The 19797-nt window shown below is 38.8% G+C and overlaps 1 pseudogene; it reads left to right on the forward strand.

Moving 5' to 3' along the window:
- The first annotated feature begins 1480 nt into the window (after positions 1 to 1480).
- LOC143662393 (adenylate kinase isoenzyme 6 pseudogene) lies at positions 1481 to 18492 on the forward strand (annotated as a pseudogene).
- The last annotated feature ends 1305 nt before the right edge of the window (positions 18493 to 19797 follow it).

Consider the following 19797-nt stretch of genomic DNA (forward strand, 5'->3'; position numbering starts at 1 on the left):
AGAACATGTGTTGGGGGGGAACGCAGCACCATCCTGTAACTGAAATGAATGTTCATGTGTCTCCAGGCAAATGGAGGGAAGTGCCACCGCCTAACATACTTAACTGTAAGCAGCAGACCCAGAAAAGTGGTAAATGGCAAAAAAAAATTGCCTCTTGATGTTGAAGGAAAACCTAAAGCTCACAACTGGCTGTTGAGTTCTTTGCTGAACACAGGGAACCCTGCCTGTGCATCGGGCAGGTCCCCCAGGGAGCAAGCCCAGCAGAGCCATTTTGGGGTGCTGCTCTACTGGAGAGACCCGGGCCAGCTGCTGGGGCGGCAATGAGTGTGGAACCAAAATGTTTTGTAGGACTTAGAAATGATGGCATGGACTGGAAATTCAAGTCCTGGGTTCCGTGAAGCTTTTTCAGCTATGAGACTGTGAAATGACCTTGACTTTTTGTTTTCTCACCTGTGAAATGGGAAAACAACTCTACTCTGACTTTCAAAGTTGCCCTAAGGACTGAAGAACTAAAATAACATCAATCCATTTTTGAAATATAAAACTCTGATGTAGCTGAAGAATAATGTGTCCACCCCACACAGACTATGCTCAGAATTAATAAGGATGCAGAAAGCCATTAGAAATGACCAACTGTACATTTCTATTTGGATTTTTATTTTGACTTGGGGCTTTAGGAGAGAAAACACTTGACTGATTGAGGACAAGGACAATAATTTGAAGAGAAAAATATGACTTTGAAAATCACTTCCAATGCCTACACCTCTCAAGGCACATATCAGGTTTCAGGGAACATGGCCTGGTCTCCAGGGAGCACAAATGCAGAGATGTCCTCTGCTAGTGCTCTAGAGTATGAGGCCGAAATAAAACACAGGTGACTGTTTGCCTTGAACCTCGGGGATGTTGTAAGGGGATCTTGCCAATAATTGGAAACCAGTGGGAAACATTCCCCTGCACCTTTCACAAATGTTGCCCCACTGAAGTGAAAATCTATCATAGTGCTTCTCCTTTAATACGGCGTGGCATATGAGCTGGCAAAAGACATCTTTAAATTTCCCTCTTTCCTGCTAAAGCATATCGAATCCAACGCCTAATGGACTGATAGCATCCCTGTCCTGTTACTATGTACGCAGACAGACGCTCACTGAAAACCTACATCAAATCACCGTTCTTTCCCTCTCGGGGCAGGGAGGACGGGAGAAGCACAGATGAGCCCTCAGCGTGCAGAAGGATGCCGGGAGAGCCGAGTTCTGATTCCAGGAGTGGCCGGGCTCTGGGATTCGCAATCCTATCACATCCAGTGACCCAGGAGTAGGGTATGCATTAGCACTAGGGAAGATGACTAATAAAGAAAATAAATGGAATAAAGCAGACAGCCGAGTGGGCAGGGCAAGTTCCAGAAGGTGGCTGCACAGTCAGAGGCAGTGGGTGGTCTGAAGGTCAGAGGGCAGCAGGCTGGGGCATTTGTTTCAGAATGGGCATGAGAAGAGGGAAGGCGCGGAGGGGGCTCCCCCACCACTGCGTCATCGTGATGCCAACTGCGCTGCAGCACGTGGGCCGCGAGGAGAAGCAAAGGCAGGCCGCAGTGAGCACGGAGAGAAGGGCACCAGCGGCCCGCGTCCAGCGCTTCCATGTGGGTGGGGCAGGAATCAGGTGAACAGAGAGCGCCCACCCCACCAGAGGGCCCACGAGCACCCCGCTGGGCTCTCCAGCGAGGGAGGGGGCAGGGAAAGGTCCTTGTCGGCCCAACTTCAGAGGTAATGTGTGTGAGTGGTGGCTTTTAAAAAACTTTTTTTTTGAATTAAGGTTATTGTAAACAGTAAGTCCATTTATATAAATCATATGCAAAGTGTTCAGGATGAGCAGCATTTCCTTTCTATCTGGATTTTCATTTAAAGCAGGGGCTTTGTGAGAGAAAACACCTGACTGAGCAAGGACAAAGACAGTTACTTGAAGAGAAAAACATGGTTTCATAAATAGATCTATCTGTATCTATAAACAATAACACTGAATAACTGTAGAATGTATTGAATGCAAATGTATTGAATTTTTCGTAGGTAATACTTGGGCACCCAACCACCATTTCTTCCACCCCTGGAGCTTCCTCCTGCTCCAGCTAATACCGCCACCCACAGTCAACTGCTTCCTAATTTCTGTCATCATAGACTAATTCTGCACCCTTGAACCGCACATAAATGGAACCCTAACAGTATAAACTCATTTGTGACTGCCTTTTTTTTTCACTCAGTGCTTTGTATTGAGACCCGACCACGCTTTCTATTTATGAGCAGGTAGTCATTTGAAGGCCATGTTTTTTCCTTCCATTTCAGTTGGCGGCTGTCGGTGTGGTTCTTGGTCAGAGCTGCTCTGCCAGCCTCTCTCTGGGCGCAGGGCCGGAGCGCTGCGTGCTGCCGGAGGGTCTGCTGTGGGCGCCTCCCTGCTCCTTCTGGGGCCGGAGCCTCTCCTCCCACCTTGCAGAGGTTCCCAAAGCACCGCAGAACTGCTATTGGCTAATCACAGGGCAGTTAAGGTTGGGATTGAGATTTAGGTGACAGTGTTCAAGGTCACCTTGGATGATTTAAAATGACACACAGGTAAACTGGAGTCCCTCCATAACAGACAGCCTCATAAAGACTCAGTTTTGGGTTGTGAGCGTGCAGGGTCTTGCTGCTATTGACCCCTCGGAGAAGGATATTTTGCTCGGAATAGCAGTGTTCCCAAGGAGATAGTGGCTGGGTGACCTCACACAATTCAATCTCTTTTATTTTATAGAGAATTTGAAGCTCCTAACCATTAAGCTGACCAAGAATAGCAGTACTTTTTTTTTTTTTTCCTTTTTTTGCTTTAGCACATTCCAGGGGAGCAGGGCTGTGCTTCCTGAATGTAACTGGGACAGTGGCTTATGGAAATGTAAAAAGACAGGGGATGTACAAAGTGAGGTTTACAGATGCTACCCAATGGGAAAGTCTGCATCCCTGAGCCAGCTGTACAAAAGCTCCCCTTACATTTAAAGTGAAATAAACATCTGCGTTTGCATCGCCCTTCTCCTGCAGGCCAGCAGCCCCAAACAGCTGCTTAGCCCTCAACAAGGTCACAGCATCTGTAGGTGTGCTCCTGTAGCAGTGAATACTGACGCCTCTGGCTTTGATGTCCTTGCAGAGAAAAGGAGGCAGCAGTAAGCTGTCCCTTTTCCTGGTGGGGCATTGTCACATGGCCTTGTGAAGAAATGCTCAGCTCAGGTCAGGGACCCTAGGCTATGGAAGTGCCTGGTTTTCACAATGTGGTAATTCACTAAGAGACAAAAGCATTTAGAAAAACAAAGGGGGAAATCCACTTGCAAAGAAGTGATCAGATTTCAAAAGGACTGACTCCCTCCCAAATAAGGAGTCAAAGAAAGGAAGAATACCATAGGTTTTCAAGTTGGTCAAATTTACATTTGTTCGTGGTGGAAAGCAGTAACTCGAGCACATGATTGTGATATTCACATGCATCAGCATTGTGAAAATAGGGATAAAGTCATTTTTTATTTAGGGAGTTCAGGTTATAGAAATTGCTCATGTTTTTATCATCTTGGGACCAGACACACAGTGACCCTATTCATTTTGGCTTGTCTCAGAGTACAAATGTTTTTTCTTTCTTTTTCCCATCTGTGATATGTTATATCCTTCATCATAACAGAAGCAAACAAGGTGTCAGTTTTGCTTCTGGAGTCCTTCCTTTGTTCAAATTCATGCCCCAAAGGTGCAAATCTGATCACAAAAGATGTTTAGTAATTTGCTGATTCAGTACAATTAAATCAATGTTTTGCTTCGTTTTTGAGTTCTATTTTCATAGGAGTAAGTAGTGTTTAATATACCCAGACCCACTTCTTGTACATGCAACATGATATTAAGGCTTAAGAATTAACTTCCAGCTGGAAATTTATAAGGCCCCTGGGGTGTAATTTACTTTTATGTCTCAGAAGCATTTTCTTTTCCTTGTCAGTTTGTCTACTGAAATAAGGAATCGATGGCCATGTAATTCACTTCCTTCTACCAGGATTTGCCTTCAGCAGCTCTAACTTTGGGCTGTGTCAGGGCTTCACCTTTTTCCTAACATCTCTTAATTTGCCAATGTTCCTGGCCTTCATTTTGTGTGAGGACAATGAAGGTATTATTTCCGCAGGTGAAGGCGTAACCCATGAGCTTGTCTTACCTAATCAGTGAGATTTCTGGCGTGATCATGGTGTGATCATGGTTATAGTTTTGATTTATCCAATTAAATCCTGATTGGAAAAAGTGCATGTTCTTATTGAACTATGCAAATAACTTCATGGTTCTGGAAGAGTAAAGAAACATAGTAGAGGCACTTTGCATAATAGTTAGCCATTACTACTACTGTTCTAGTTCATTATTTTAAAGTTTTCCCTCATGATTTACCTTATGATCTTTATTAAAATCTTCCATAAGATTGCTTTTTCTGATTTTCTGAGAGTTCAGTTGTGTGGTAGTTAGATTCAGTTGTCAACTTGGCCAGGTGAGGGCACCCAGTTCTGTTGCTGTGGACATGAGCCAATGGTATGTGAACCTCATCTGTTGCTCATTACATCTGCAGTCAGCTAAGAGGCGTGCCTGCTGCAGTGAATGATGTTTGATTTAATTGGACGGTGCTTAAATGAGAGAGCTCAGCATAGTACAGCCCAAGCAACTCAGCATACCTCATCTTGGCACTGACAGCTCAGTCCAGGCCTTTGGGGATGCAGAAAGGAATCACCCCAGGGGAAGATGTTGGAACCCAGAGGCCTGGAGAGAAGGCCACCAGAGATCACCCTGTGCTTTCCCACATAAGAAAGAACCTTAGTCGAAAGTTAGCTACCTTTCCTCTGAAGAACGAATGAAATAAATCCCATTTTATTAAAAGCCAATCTGTCTCTGGTGTGTTGCATTCCGGCAGCTAGCAAACTAGAACAGGTTGGAACAAGATTCCATTTAAAGAGGATTTCCTGCCACTCTGAACCAGTGTAACCTGTATAAGTTGAGATCAGTGATAAAGAAGAAAGACAGGATTTTCCTTCCATGTTTACTTAAAATAGAACACTGGCCACAGTTGAATCAGCTCATTTCACTCATTTAGTCATAGGGAATGAAGCTGTGCTTTGCTGACCTTAGACTAAATAGCCTTTTTCCATGAGTTGTCTGCTTTTGGAGTGGGAAGGTTCTGGAATCCTGATCCAGTCTCTAGCTACACCCCCACAAAAAGTATGTGATGATGATGTCAGGTCATCATGGGAAGCCTGTCATGACTCCATTCCCTGGAGCTTCCACAGTCAGGAGTGGCTGGTTCTGCCTTCATGGAGGCTCTATTGACATTTCTCTCAGAAGACTCCAATTCTGATCTGTTCTTATAGCAGGGACTTTAGGTGAGTGTCAGGGAAAAGCAGAAATACCTATAGATTATAAGGCTCAAAGGTTCTGGTTAACTTTTGATAATAATCTACAAATATCAAAATGATGAAAAGTAAACTCCTCTGCTAAGTTGCAGTAATAAGTGATTTGTAAGGATTTAGTTAAGGCTTACCCTGAGGGTAGGTACCTATAAACAGTGAGGTCATTGTCAAACCTCCAGGGTTATTAATTTATCCCAGAAAGTATATTCTAATTGGCAAGGGTATTTATATAGAAAACAGGATAGGTCTTTAAAAAATAAATCTATTTATTGACAGTTGTGCCTATATTTGTACGTGAACAGACATGTATTTCTATCTGAAATAAAATTTAACAATCATTAAAATGTATTTATATTAATAACATTTTTACATAATATAAAATTATGTAAAAACATAATATAAAATTAATCCAGAAAGGTTAAGCTGCTCTTTTTTGATTTGCTAGTATTTCATATTGTAGACATAATAGTGTTGAACATATTAAAACTAGAGAACGTCAAATTGTTTCTATTATCTCTTTTCTCAGAAGGTAAATTTTGCCCTTCTGACTTTGGGTCCTGAATTTGAGAAAGGCAATATCAAAAAGAGGTGTCAGAGGAGATGAGAGCTGAGCATTAGTCATAGATGCCTAAAGGTAAGATGTGATTCCAGGCAATATTTAAAGGAAATGCAATAGGTAAAAATGATTAAGAATTCTAACTTTTTCAAAACTGAAAAAGTTTTGTTAAAATTGACTCAAAGTTATGATAAAAAACATGAGTTAAAGAATATTTTTGTAAAATAGAACTGACACAGAACATCTTTTAACTGTTCTCTTTCTTCTTTCCTTGCTTTTGTTAAGAACATTGTATATACACAAGGATCAATGTGTTTTTGCTTGTTTGTTTGGTGCCAAAACCCAGGAACGAACCACAATGTATTGTTTTAAATAAAGACACCCAAATTCTTCTTTTGCCCTTTTTGATTACCATCATGTAACAATTTGCAGTAAAGGATGTACAAGCATTTTTTTTACCTTATGAGTAAACCAACCCTCACTGAACCAACCTTGCAATAATTTTAACATTGCTTTCCTCCTTTCAGACTCACTACTTGTAAGTATTATTAAATGCAGGCTAATATGTTTACTTTTCTGTCTTTCTATACTTGAAGTATATTCTCAAATTGTCTTCACTTTCATGTTCTGTTACAACAGACAAATATATGTAACAAAATCATCCTTCTTTCGCTTGTGTGACACAAAATACACCTGTTATTGTAACCAAGAAATCAAGATTTAAGGGATGATTTTGATTAGTAAATCAATTGATAAAAATTCTTTTTTGCTTTCTGCAATATTGGAGGAGACAGGGAAATACCTGAGATCTCTGAATTGTAGTTCAGCTGCCTTGATATCTGAAATGAGTGTAAAAAGCCCTTATCCTGTGCCTTTGTGATTTAAGAACTGGCCATTCTCTTGTAGAGCAAAGGTACTAACTCTAATGGAGGTGACCATTAACTACTTCCTTCTGGTTTACACTTTTAGTACTGAAGTGATAGCTGCCGCCTCTCCTTTCAGCTTATGTTCTCCTATTGAAATGATAATGGTAACACTGTTTCCTTTTCTGCTTGGAACTTACTATCTGAAATAGCCTCATCGCCCCTTGCTAAAATCCTTAAAAACTTGAACCCCTTAAACTAGAGGAGACAGATTTTGGGCTGTTAGGCTGTCTGTTCTCCTGCTACATGTGTAGTAATAAACACTCTCTCTCTCTTTGAAACCCTGATGTCTCAGGAATTGGTTATTGAGCAGGTAGGGCAGGAGAATCCATGGCCTTTGTCTGGTAACATTATCTTGCATGCATATCTCCCTACAGTCAGATAAATGTTGTCTGGGGTTTCTCTGTCACCTGGGAAGGTACCTGGCAATGTCTTCTGTACTTCTTTCCCAGCCTCTGGTTTCAAAAGGCACTGATTCCAGTGACTTTCTAAGTGTCTGTGAGTCCTCACTTAGTTTCTCTGGGGCACCTCTGGATTTTGTCTTAGCTTAGCATTTCCAAATGTCTGTTCCCACAAGATTGTATTAGGATTAAAAGAACATGGCTTTTCTGGGGTAATTAACAGTTTCAAACTAGCACATTCCCTATTCTTCCCTACCCCAACCCCTAGCAACCACCAATCTGGATCTGTCTCTCTGGGTTTATGTATTCTAGATATTTCATATAAATAGAATCACATAATAGGGGATTTTTGTGTCTGACTTCTTCCGCTTAATGTTTTTGAGGTTCAGCCACGTATGAGTACTTCATTCCTTTTTCTGGAGAGTAGACAGACTGCCAGACAACTGCCAAAATAGTCTGGCAGTTCCTCAAAAAGTTAAACATAAATTTAAATTTTAAAAATTTCCTTAAGCAGTAAATTTATACATCAAATTTAACCTAACTGGTGGAAAGAGTATATTAAAACTAGTGTTTTCAGGTGTATCAGATTATGTACACTACCTCAATTTACTATTAGTTCAAAGTCTCAAAGTTAGCTAATGTTCTGAAAATATTATTTAGCTAAGACACTATAGAAAAATAAAAGTTTTTCAAAGAACCATTCAAAGGGAAAAAAAATAGTCTCTTCAACAAATGATGCTTGGATAACTGGATATCCATATGCAAAAGAATGAAGTTTGACCTCTATCTCATACCATATATAAAAATTAACTCAAAATGGATCAGTGAATGGCCTAAATCCAAAAGCAAAAGCTATAAAACTTTTAGAAGAAAACACAGAGGTACAACTTCATGACCCTAGATTTGGCAATGAATTCTTAAATATGACATGACACCAAAATCATGAGCAATGTAAGAAAAAATGATAAATTGGATTCATTAAAATTAAAGACTTATTTTTGCATCAAAGGACATTATCAAGAAAGTGAAAAGACAAACTATAGAATGGGAAGATATACATCCAAATAATTTATATGTCTAGAATCTGGAAGATATAAAGAAGTCTTATAACTCAACAACAAAAGACAAACAACCCAATTTAAAAATAGCCAAAGGACTTGGATATATATTTCTCCAAAGAAAATATACAAAAGATACCACTTCATGCCCATTAGAATGGCTATTTAAAAAAAAAACTATGGAAAATAAGTGTTAATGTGAATATGGAGAAATTAGAACCCTCATACATGGTAGGAAAGCAAAATGATGCAGTGGCTTTAGAAAATAGTCTGGCAGTTCCTCAAAAAGTTAAACATAAAATTGCCATAAGACTCAACAGTTATGACCCTAGGATGTAACCCAAAGAACCTAAAACGGGTCCTCAAACAAAAACTTGTATACAAGTGTTCAAAGTAGCATGATTCACGATAACCAAAAGTTGGTAACAACCCAGTGACCATCAAGGATAAATGAATAAACAAAATGTCTGTCTACTCTCCAGAAAAAGGAATGAAGTACTCATACGTGGCTGAACCTCAAAAACATTAAGCGGAAGAAGTCAGACACAAAAAATCCCCTATTATGTGATTCTATTTATATGAAATATCTAGAATACATAAACCCAGAGAGACAGATCCAGATTGGTGGTTGCTAGGGGTTGGGGTAGGGAAGAATAGGGAATGTGCTAGTTTGAAACTGTTAATTACCCCAGAAAAGCCATGTTCTTTTAATCCTAATACAATCTTGTGGGAACAGACATTTGGAAATGCTAAGCTAAGACAAAATCCAGAGGTGCCCCAGAGAAACTAAGTGAGGACTCACAGACACTTAGAAAGTCACTGAAATCAGTGCCTTTTGAAACCAGAGGCTGGGAAAGAAGTACAGAAGACATTGCCAGGTACCTTCCCAGGTGACAGAGAAACCCCAGACAACATTGACCTTTTCTTCAGAGTCAAGGTATCTTTCTCTGGATTCCTTGGTTTGGACATTTTCACAGTCTTCAAACTGTAAATTTGTAACCTAATAAATCACCTTTATAAAAGCCAATCCATTTCTGATATATTGCATTCAGGCAGCTTTAGCAAACCAAAACAGGGAATGACTGCTCAATGGGTACAGTGTTTGATTTTGGAATGATGAAAATGTTTTGGAACTAGAAGAGATGGTGTTTGCACAACACTGCAAATGTACTAATTGCCAGGAAACTGTATACTTTAAAATAGTTAACTTTATGTTATGTGAATTTAACCGCATAAAAAATAGGTATTTCCAAACTAAAAATAATTGTCAAAGATAAGATTAAAAGTTTTATCCAGACAAAATAACTGGAGTATAGACATATAATGATATATATGTATATGTTGATAAACAGAATCATAAAAATTTGACAACAGTAAATGTTGTAGTTTGAAGTTGTTTGTACCCCAGAAAAGGCCATGTTCTTTTAATCCATTCCTGTGAGGGTATTATGGGTGGGGCCTTTTGATTGGTTATTTCAATTGAGATGTGGCCCACCCTATTCAAGGGAGCTCTTGATCTTCTTACTGGATTCCTTTATAAGAGGATAAAACACATATATTAATTAAGAGATGAAATACCAAGAGAAGTTTAGAGGAAAAGTCACAGATGGAGAAGCCAGAAACTGAAGCTATGGAACCCAGGAGATTGACCAGCAGTGTTGACATGTGCCTTGGTATCTGACAGAGGAGCCCAAGGTTGCGGGTAACTGGCCTTCAGAGACACTATTGTCCCATTGATGTCTTCACTGGGACATTTTCATGGCCTTAGAACTGTAAATTTGTAAGCTAATAAATCCCATTATAAATGTTAACCCATTTCTGTGTATTGCATTTCATCAGCTTTACCAAACCAATATGTAAACTTTTTAAAAAGACATCAGTTATTATAATTTATTTAGTTGGAAGAATAATTTTACATTTTTATAATGATAACTTTCTTGACTCAAAACTTTAGGCATTCAGAATAATTAGGCTTTCTATGTGAAAACAAATCCAAGTTTATATAAACTAGCATATTATTTTCTTTTGTGATAAAATAACAAATATAATTGTTTTGAATTAAACTTTTCACCTTTAACAAGAGTATTTCGTAAGCTTCTAAATATATTTGTACTTTTTAAACCTCTATATTTACAATCAATACTACAAATTCTTTAACTTGTATTTGAAGTCCCTTAACATTCCTTTGTTTTTATTCTGTAACTTATAATCAAGGCTGTTAATTTATTTCACAGTTAAATGTTTTTTGTTCCTCTGAGTTATAGATTCAGCAAGCTGTTGCAGACCTTAGAGAACCATCACACTGAAAGTATTTAAGGGTTGCTATTCCTCTTTCTTTCTGGAATTACTTTTCAATTTATTTTAAATATTTGAAATTATTATTATAAATTTATATAAGTTCTTCTTAGTTTCTTTTGTTAATCAAAACAACTGTTCCTTAAAATATAAGTAACTTTACAATCAAATTTGTTACTCTTTCTCTCTTTGAAATTAGGTCTACCTGCCTGAACTAGTTGTTCATAGAGTGCCCACAAAATGAAAGGTCTTTATAACCAATTAATATCCAAAGTTTTCAGAGAGGAAGAGAGAAAGAGAAGAAAAGATAAGGAGAGGTGGGGACGAGAGGGAGGAAGTAGCTGCAAATACAGAAAGCGTCACAGTGATAAGCAAACCATTTTTTTTAACATTCTTTTTTTCATCACATAGTAGTATGTTCATCATCATGATCATTTCTTAAGAACATTTGCATCAGTTCAAAAAAAGAAATAAAAAAAACCAAAAAAAAATCGTATATTACCATACCCCTTACCCCTCCCCCTCCCCAATCACCAGCATTTCAATCTACTAAACTTTCTTTAACATTTGTTTCCCCCCATCATCTACTTATTTTTAATCCATAGGTTTTATTCATCTGTCCATAAGGTAGATAAAAGAAGCATCAGACACAAGGTTTTCACAATCACACAGTCACATTGTGAAAGTTATATCATTATACAATCATCTTCAAGAAACATGGCTACTGGAACACAGCTCTACATTTTCAGGCAGTTCCCTCCAGCCTCTCTGCTATGCCTTAACTAAAAAGATGATCTGTTTAATGCATAAGAATAACCTTCAGGATAACCTCTTGACTCTGCTTGGAATCTCTCAGCCACTGACACTTTATTTTGTTTCATTTCATTCTTCCCCCTTTTGGTTAAGAAAGTTTTCTCAATTCCTTGGTGCTGAGTCCCAGCTCATTCTAGGATTTTTGTCCCACGTTGCCAGGAAGGTCTGCACTTCTGGGAATCATGTCCCACATAGAGAAGGGGAGGTAAGCAAATCATTTTAAGAAGCTAATTGTCTTTTTTCCTCAAAGTAGGGGAAAATTTTTTTTTACGTGCAAAAAGAACTATTAATTTCAGTTTTACAATCTCAGCTGGAGGTTGAAAGTAGACACAGAATACAAAAACTCACTGGTCCAGCCATTTAAGATCTCAAAAGGCTTTTCTCCTTTCCAAGAGGCAGAAGAAATTTTCCTGAGTTAAATGAGCTCATAGAACATGTCTTTGTTTTCAGGCTGCTGTGCCATATACCCCACATGGGTTGGCTTAACAATAGGAATTTATTGACTCACAGTTTCAGAAGCTAAAAGGCTTGTGTCCTCCTGGGGTTAGTAGCTGCTGGCCGGTAGTCCTTGGGTTCCTTGGCTTTCCTGTCACATGGTGATGTCCTTTCTTTTCTCATCTGGATTCCTGCTGGTTTCTGGCTTCCAGCTCCTCCCTGTGGCTTTCTCTTGACAAGGAAGAGGATTAAGACCTACCATGATCCAGCTTAGTGACTCTTTAACTAAAGATAAACAATCTTCAAAAGGTGCTATTGACAATGGATTCACACCCATGGAAATCGGACTAAGATTGAGAGGATGTTTTCTTCTGGGGTACATAATTCAGCCAACCACAGAAGGAACACAGCTGTTCCTAGCTGGTGACTAGCTATTAAACTCAGTCCCTCCACCCCTACCTCCTGCCTCCCAGAGAGTCTGAGAGCAAGAGGCTCAGCCAGCCTTGGTTGTCTCTGCACCCCCGTTAATCTTCATAGGGGCCCAAGAAAAGTGGCTCTTGGTGAGGTAGGTGCATCCTGTACAGAGCCTGATGTGATTCTTCCCATATCAATTCTTATTGCCAGCTTTGAATATTCCTAAAACATCACTCCTCATTTTATAGGGTGTGTACTAACATTTAAATAACAGATGTCAGACTCCCCAAGTCAAGCAAATCAGCAGACAAAAAAAAAAAAAGATTTTTGAAACAGTCTCTGTTCTTTGCCTCCTGACAGAGAGCCCCAGAAACCTGGATTCTGTATCTTTCATCCATGAATAGAGACTAAATGACTGGGCACATGCAATCCAGAGCTGCAACCAGACTTGATCCAGAAACACAAATAGAAGCAAAGGCAGAAAACTTCCAGGTTGGTGGGGGTGGGGTGCAGGGTGGCAGAGGTCAGGCAGTGATGCTAAAGCTGTATTCCTGCAAGAGATTCGTTTTGGAAGCCAAAATGCACTTCTTAGGAGAAGCAGTTTAATTGGCTCAGGTAGGTGAAGCATCCTCTACCCAGACGAGCTTCAGTGGAACCTCCAGAACTACAAAAAGAAAACTCAGGTACAAAAGTGTTGAAAAAAACTTTTTTTTCTTCACTTGCAAAAAGATGCGAGGGAATCAAACTTCAAAAGGATTGTTGTGCAAAATGAAAACACAACAGGAATTCAATTGGGTAAAAAACAGACAAGTTTAACAAGATTATCAAGCTTATATTAGTCTGTTGATAGGGCAAAAGAATAATTTGATTTCTCCTGCTCAGTTTGTGTCAAACCTTCAGACCATCACCATTATAAAAGTCAAGGAAAAAGTACCCCCTCCTTTTCTTTAAGAAAGTCACAGTTTTTAGAACATGCTCATGTTTTTACTATCTTGGGGCCCATGATAAGGCATAGTGACTATCACAGTTTTGGTTTCTTTCTAGGTGCAAATGTGGTGGTGGTTTTTGGTGATCACATGATGTTATCTCTATAATTACAGTGGACCCAGGGGAAGTGCCAGTTTTTGTAGATATGACAATACACAGTGTTTCAGGGAAACTGTGAGGTCTCCAGTTCTACCCTGCAAGCTTCCCAAAGAACCATCAAGTCCTGCAAATGAGGTAGGGTGGCAGCTGGCCTTTGGGACTTATAGCTGGGCTTTTAGGGCAGTGCTTCTCCATCCTGGCTGTGCAGTGGAAATACCCGAGGAGCTTTCATAACATAATTCTTGATCTTACGTCCAGAACATTATTTAAGTCACCTGTGGAAGGACCTGCATATCAGTGGTGTTTTCTTTTTTAAGCTCCCCAAGCTTTCTAATAGGCAGCTGGGGGTGAGAGCCTCTGCGTAGGGCCTTTTTCAACAACTCCAACCCCAAGTTTTGCAGATTCTTCTTTAGTCTACCTAAGCTTCTGAGTTAGAGTGTATGCTTTTTAAGCTGCATCAACATATTTTCCAGATCCTGCTGCAGACAAAGGAAACCAAACTTGTGTTCCAATTTGTAACCCTAAAGTAGGGCATCCTAAGGGCAGCAGACAGAGGATAGTTTCAGGAGCTGGGAAAAAGTGGTTTGGCTACATACTTGAACTACAAAGAAATCATTTTTAAAAAATCCATAAACTACCATTTCTTAATCTTTGAAATGGATTTATGCTTTTCTATGGGAACTTAACATTTTATAATTCAGACAGCAGGCATGTTTGGATTATCTTCTCTGTAGATGCCTGTATTAAACCTGACTTTTTCCTCCTGGAATTGGTTAAGGAGAGAAAACAGGCCTTTGGAAACCTCTATAGCAAATTTCGGCCATTGAAAAAATGACTTGCATTTAACTAACTCTGGGAAATACTGCAGCCTATATCCTCTGTTAGTGATTCATAATCCACTTGAGCATTTTAAAGGCTCTAAGAAATCCCACATTAATTAAATCAGCAGTTTCCAGACTTAAATGATCAGGAATTTGCCTCCCTTTTTTTTTATTCAGGTGGCAGTCTTTATCTTCTTGCATTGATCCATGGGTAAAAGGCTATATTACACATTTATAACTACAATTTTTTTTGGGGGGGAGGGGGTAAGCCTCCAATTTATTTGGGAAATAAATGGTTCATGCTAAAGTATTTCCCAATTTTCCAAGCTTGATTTAGAAGGATACGATGGGTTGAATTTTTGTCCCCCCAAACATATACTTAATTCCTAATCCCAGGACCTTAGAATGTTACCTCTTTTGGAAACAGAGGCATTGCTGATGGAATTAGTTAAGATAAAGTCATACTGGAGTTAGGTGGGCCCTTAATCCAATATGACTGGTGTCCTTAAAAGTGAGACAGCTTCTAAGTGAGGGTCATGGCTGCTGGCAAACCACCAGAAGCTGGGAGAAGCAAGGAAAGATTCTTTCCTAGAGCCTCTGGAAGCAGCATGGTCCTGCCAACTTCCAACCTTTAGAACTGTGAGGGAATAAACTTCTGTGGTTTTAAGCCACTCAGTTTGTGGCATTTTGTTAGGCAGCTCTAGGAGACTAGGATGCGGGTAGGGCCGGGGCTTAGGGAGGAGATACCTCCCTAGCACTTTGTCCGCTGCCTCCTACTGTGGTCCAGGTCTCTGCCACTAGCCTTTGAGCTACTGGAGGGTGTGCTGGGTGCCCTCATGTGGTCAGCAGCTGACACACAATAAATACATGTTGAATGAGTATAAACAGATGAATCATGTTTTTACTATGCTGAGTCTCATGTATCAGGCCCCCTCTCCAGCATCCTGAATTTCTATGTCCTAAAGATTAATGTATCTCACTTGTGCTGTCTACTGCCCCCAGGGGCTTGGTTGAAGGGGAGCTCGTCTTAGCTGGTGACTAGCCATAAAGCCAGTCCTCCCAGAAGATCTGAGAGGGAGGGGCCAGGCAGGGCTTCATCTTCTTTGCCCCACTTAATCTTGAATAGGGGCCCAAGAAAATTAGCACACTGCAAGTTAGGTGTATCCTTTCCCAGGGCCTAATGGTATTTCTTCCTATATAGAATCTTGTTGCCAGTTCAGAATATTTCTAAAACATGTCTCTCCTTATTTTATTGGATGTTCGTAGTTACATTTCAACTGCATAACATTTTCAATGTATTCCTGCAATGACTTTTTGTCTCCCACACTGTTTCAGTGACAAATGGTTTGCAAGATTATGAATGTCATGAAACAGTGATGTCAAGATGACAAGAATCTTATGAAAAATTCATACCTGGTATCTGGAAGAAGTTGGCCATTGGGGACAAGGAGTTAAAGAGACACTGTTATGATTATTATCATTAAGTACTACAGGTGATTATTATTAAACAATCTTCCCGATGTTTTTTATACATTTACCCAAATAATTAATTGCTGTGAGTTACCTAGTTACTGTACATGTATTCAGTGCCTCTTGAGAGATCAGCCCTACCACTAGACAATAAAATAATAGACAAAGCAGACCCTGCCCTTGGAGAGTTTCCAATCTAGCTAACAAGGCTAACTGTGAAGCAATGTAAGTGTCCAAAGACAACTAAGTACTAAATGATTCAGGCTAAATGATTCATTTGTGCTTAAGACCTGTGGAAAAAAAGAAGGGTCAGGAGGAGGTGAGCTCAATCAGAACAGATGGAAAGATGAGTTTTAAAGGATGAGTCAAGGAACTGTGCATTTACAGGTGAGAGAAACAGACCTCTAAGAACCTAGGAATCAAACTCATAAAGAACTAATAGGTCTATTAAGTGAATTCTTTAGACTAGCACCTGTAAATCAAATTAAAGGAAAAATATGTTATTTTTCAAAGATTTACCCATGCCTTGAATTTTGAAGTGGATAGCTGGTTAGGGTCTTATGTATGTGAGTCCTGGTGCTTTCATATTTGATGTCTAATGAGGAGTGAAAAATGCCTAAGTGAAATGATTAAAATAATTTATGACCTTAGGTCCCATCCTGTTGGCTAAGAGTGGGGAAAGCACTGGACTCTCAAGCAGGAATGTACAGCCCGAGCCCAAATCTGCATTTCTTTCTAAAACTCACACAGGAAGAAAATATTTCTCTCTAGACCCAGGATTTAATGCACCAGAACTAGGGAATGGTTTAGTTCCTATATTGAGGAACTGCCTAATCCTTTTAAGACATTGATAACTTTCTAAATTTGGTCTGTATAAGGTGAAATTCTGCTAGAGGAGAGCAGAATTCACTCGACCCTGTGACACTTTGAAACATTTACAGTCAATGTGTTCAGGTATAACTTTGATCTTTAAGTGAAGAAAAAGAGTGGGAAATACCATGAAGGGAACCTGATATGGGGTGGGAAGGAAGAAAAATTAGGAGGGAAGAAGTAAAAGCTTTCATATTTGAATCTGCATGTCTTTACAATTCCCTTCCATGCAGAAATCCAACGAGCAAATTCAGGAAGGGGTTATAAGCTCTGAATATATTGGTTTTTCCAAATAGTTTGACATATTGGGAAATGCTAAAGCAAATTCTATGCAATTCTTAGTAAAGAATATTGGATTCAGAAAAAGAGAAGATTATTAGCTGCTGCTTGATCAATTGCGAGGGGATTAGACAGAACATACTTCACAGTAACTTTATCTTTCTTGACACAGGATTGCAAAGGTCAAAATGACAGACACTGCAGTTTTGTCTTTTCTGCAACTCCATATAAATGGAATGCATGTACTTCTTTCACTGATGTTGCTGAGCATATTGGTAGTTTCTTCCTTTATATAGTTATAGTTGAACAGTATCCCCTTGTATGGCTGTAACACAATTTGTTTATTTATTCGCCAGTTGATGGACATTTGGGTTGATTCTAGTTTTTGGCTATTATGAATAAAACTGCTATGAATGTGTGAGTACAAAAAAAAAAAATCAGGTGGTCATAAATGTGAGGGATGATTCCTGAGCTCTCCATTTTGTTCTATTAGTTTTTAAGTCTTTTCTTCTGCCAACATCATTGGCTGTTTTAACTATTGTTGCTTCACAGTAAGTTTTTTTATCACGTAATTGTATATTCATCATTACTATAATTTCTCAGAACATTTGCATCAATTCAGAAAAAGAAATAAAAAGAAAACACAAAAAAACTCCTACATACCATACCCCTTACCCCTTCCTTTCATTGAAAACTAGCATTTCAATCTACTAAAATTTATTTGAACATTAAAAAAAAAAAATGACAGAAAAAAGAGTAATACATAAAGAATTGGTTTCTAGATCATTCCTATTCTAAGTGTCCAGACTACTAAATGTCATGGCTAAGGTTAACTTAAATCTTGGGACCACTATGATATCTTTCCTAGTGTCCTCTCTTTGAATAGCCTTACTATTGGCAAATCTCCAACATTGGAAGGGTTATTCTGAGGATTAAAGAAAATATTATTTCTAAAGCACTTAACGCAGTTCTAGCAGTAAATAAGTGGGGGACATACGATTTTTAATTTTGACAATTATTAATATTAGATTTGATTTTTGCAAACAGTTGAGGTGACTTACGGCCTTTTGTGCACGGGGCATGTGAGTCTGGGTGCTCTGAGCAGTCCTGCTGAAAACTACACTGCAGTCAAACATCTTGCTCATGGGTATTTGAAGGGTTGGAAAACTACACTAGGCAAAGGACTTGCATCAAGATCAGGACTGTGACACATTCATGTGGGAGATTTAGCTAAAGAAGGGAAATGATCGGATGGCCATGATGAAGAGTGTGATAATCCCATCTTGGATGAAGATAGAGTATTTGATGAGTTAGGAAACCAAATGAAAGAAGGTAGAGGGACTGCTGATTATCATGGCTGTGATTTCTTCCCTGAAGGATGGTTTCATATAGTTTTGTGCTGCAAACAGATAATCATGAATTGTACCAAAGACTTGAAATAAGAGGTTATAGTGAGAAGAAACTACAAGACAATATTCAAATATTGTGAATGTGAAAATAGTCAGGCTTTTAATGAAGAGGCCATAGCATTTTGCAGAAAGGAAATAGAGCATCAGCTGCTCAGGAATAATCCAGAAGAGCTAGAGAATAATATAAATCAGATATTGAAATAGATTGAACAATGGATCAGATATCATAGCTCTTAACTTACAGGACTGGCCACATTTCACTCTTGTGGATATTCCTTTTTGCATATCAAAGAAATCATCCAAGTATCAGAAAATTGTACTGCAACACAAGACCAGCAGGTAGATAGTATAAAAGTCTATTCCTGGGCTTTTTTTTTTTTCTTAACTCCATGAGAAAGCTAAACAATCTCATATTTAATGCAACACTATTAAGGATTGAAAACAAAGACTCATCATTTTATGCTTCAACTGCTAAAGAATAACTAAATCTGACCAAATGGGTGGATGCCTGTTAAGTTTATTTCAGAGGAAAATGAATATGATCTCTTAAATTAAACTTAAGGTTCAAGATAGAGCATCAGAGTATTCCTTTTCTTTTTCTTCTTTAAAATAGTATTTGGAATTGGTAATATTTGAACTTTGTACAAAATTCAAAAGGCACCAAAGATATACGGTAAATAGGTTTCCCTTCTAAAACTCCAGAGGGCAAGGGGTTTGGGTAGTCAGACATACCTGGGATTGATTCTAGCTCTACCATTTAATAGCAATCAGGCAAGTCATTTAGTCATTCTGAGTTCACTGACCTTTTCTAAGAATGGATATTTAAAACTTAACCTCCTTCAAAGGAGTTTCTAATTTGTTTTAATTTGTACTATGAAAAATTTCAAGCATTTCAGAATTAAGCAGAACAGAATAATAAATCCCACGTATCCATAACCCTCTCCCACAGTTACCACCTTAATTAAGCCAATCTTATTAGAGCTAAGCCAGCCCCCCAAATTATTGTCAAATAAACCACAGGTATCAGGTCACTTCTTCCATAAGTTTTTCAGTATGAATTTCTAAAAGATAAGGTCTCTTTGAAAAGTTATAACTACAATTCCATTATCACACCTCAAAAAAATTATCAGTAATTCCATAATATCAAATATCAACTACCACATTCAAATTTCCCCCTTGCTCTCCTGACTAATTTTGACATAGTACCCATGGTCTTTGATTGCCTCCTGTTTTTTGGCATCAGAAGAGTTCCAGGCTTATATTATAGATTTCCTAACCCCAGACCTGGAATCAGCCATATCTCCAGGGAGACCTGCTTCCTTTTAATAGGAGTTTATGTCTAGAGACCACAAGCTCATTCTTCTTAGTGCTCATTGCTTCCAAGTTGGTCAGGAGTTGGTCATTGTTTCTAGATCTTATCAATGGATAGAACAAGGAAATACATATTTAAATAATTGGCTTATATGCTTATTGAGTCCTTTTACCCATAGGTTTCCCCCTTCATCTTTTTTTTTCTTACCTAGATACATTCTCCCTTCAGTT

The sequence above is a fragment of the Tamandua tetradactyla genome, chromosome 18, assembly GCF_023851605.1.
Source record: "Tamandua tetradactyla isolate mTamTet1 chromosome 18, mTamTet1.pri, whole genome shotgun sequence".
Taxonomy (NCBI): Eukaryota; Metazoa; Chordata; class Mammalia; order Pilosa; family Myrmecophagidae; genus Tamandua; species Tamandua tetradactyla.